The sequence below is a fragment of the Nomascus leucogenys genome, chromosome X (assembly GCF_006542625.1).
Source record: "Nomascus leucogenys isolate Asia chromosome X, Asia_NLE_v1, whole genome shotgun sequence".
NCBI classification, from domain to species: Eukaryota; Metazoa; Chordata; class Mammalia; order Primates; family Hylobatidae; genus Nomascus; species Nomascus leucogenys.
Window position 1 is genome coordinate 121,661,379 of NC_044406.1, and position 2,056 is coordinate 121,663,434.

A 2,056-nucleotide genomic window follows, 5' to 3' on the forward strand; every position below is an offset into this window, starting at 1 on the left:
AGGTTCCCACCCCTCTCACCTACTCAAGAACATGGCTATAACATTTCTCCTGTCTTCTAAATCATTAATTTTTCCTGCTGTACTAGATCATTTTCATCAGAGAACAAACATATCTCTTGAGCCACTTCCCTCTCTGAAGAACTGCCCCATTTTTTCTCTTTCCTTTTACACTAAAGCTTTGAAAGTGTTGTCTCCAAAGTCTCTCCCCTACTCATATTCTTCCTCTCTCCTCTCTCCCTCCTTCCCCCCACCCATTCATGTTTTTCTATTCCTCTTGGACACTAGAACTGATCCACTGCATCTTCTTGTGCAGCACTGTCCATGTCCCTGAGACACCATGGTGAAAATGATGGCCAGAGTAAACGAGTTGGCTGTATTGGGTTCCTGGTGACCAGGGCTGTTTTTAACTCTGGTGAAGTGCATATTGTCATGACCAGTGACCCCATCATTGACCTCAACTACGTGGTCTACATGTTCCCTTCTCATTCCACCTATGGCAAGTTCCATGGCACCATCAAAGCTGAGAATGGGAAGTTTGTTATCAATGAAAATCCCATCGCCATCTTCCAGGAGCAAGATCCTACCAAAATCAAATGGGGAGATTCTGGCATTGATTATGTTGTGGAGTCCACTGGTGTCTTCATTGCCATGGGGAAGGCTAGGACTCATTTGTGGGGGGTGGGGGAAGCCAAAAGGGTCATCATCTCTGCCCCCTCTGCTGATGGCCCCAAGTTTGTGATAGACATAAACCATGAGAAGTACCCAAACAGCCTCAAGTTCGTCAGCAATGCCTCCTGTACCACAAGATGCTCAGCCCCCCTGCCAAGATCATCACCTGACCTGCCTTCTGGAAAGACCTGGCAAATATGATGACATCAAGAAAGTGGTGAGGCAGGCATCTTCACCTGCCTTCAGGAGGGCCCCCTCAAGGGCATCCTGGGCTACAATGAGCACCAGGTTGTATCCTTTGACTTTAACAGCAACACCCAATATTCCATTTTCAATGCTGGGGTTGGCTTCACCTTGAACGACCACTTTGTCAAGCTCATTTCCTGCTATGACAATGAATTTGGCTGCAGCAACAGGGTGGTGGACCTCATGGTCCACATAGCCTCCAAGGAGTAAGACCCCCCCGAATGCCAGCCCCAGCAAGAGCACGAGAGGAAGAGAGAGGCTGGACTCTCAGCTGTTGGGGAGTCCCTGCCCCACTCAGTCCCCCACCTCACTGAGATTCTCCCCTCCTTAACACATTTTCATGCCAGACCCCCTGAAGAATGGGAGGGGCCTAGAGATCTTCACCTTGTCATGTACCATCAATAAAGTCTCCTGTACTCAGCACCCCCCAAAAATCTGATCTCAAGAATTCTTAAGAAATGTAACTTCATGAGATTTACAAGACTTCCTAAGTTCTACAATGAGAATTCCAGTTGTACCAGCAAAAATGTCTGGAACCATAGGTACAGAAAAGTATAAGGCCATACATTAAGATTTTTCTATTGCATTTTAAAATGTATAGTTGTTGGGGTTTTGTGAAAAATTGTAAAAATAGAGAAAACTACAGAAAGTAACATCATATTTATGTTCCCATTATCCAGGACTAATGACTGTGAATATTCTGGCATATTAGCCTCGCATATTTAAAATTTTTATGGTAGAGAATTTCAAACACATACAAAAGTGGAGAAGAGAGTAGAAGGAATAGTATGATCAATCTCCAGGTACCCATCAGTCAACTTCAAAAATGATCCTGCCATGGTGAATATTTTTTCATCTGTTCCCTTACCCATTTCCTTCACAAATTGTTTTGAAGGAAGCCCCATATATTGTATAATCTTAACTACAATATAATCAGTATACATCTGTAAAATGTATCTTTGATTTCCTCTTCACATTTATAATAGCCTCATGATGTCACAATTAAGTTTGTTTAAATTTGGTTCCAAATAAGGTCCACACATTGTAATTACTTGATATGTGTCTCTTAATCTATAAGTTCTCCTGCCATCTAGCTCTCTCTCCCTTTTTTTTTTTTTTTTTTTTTTTTTGAGACGGAGTC

The 2,056-nt window shown here is 42.9% G+C and overlaps 1 pseudogene; it reads left to right on the plus strand.

Moving 5' to 3' along the window:
* The first annotated feature begins 321 nt into the window (after positions 1-321).
* On the plus strand, positions 322-1,125 carry LOC115833227 (annotated as a pseudogene).
* Positions 1,126-2,056: the final 931 nt, after the last annotated feature.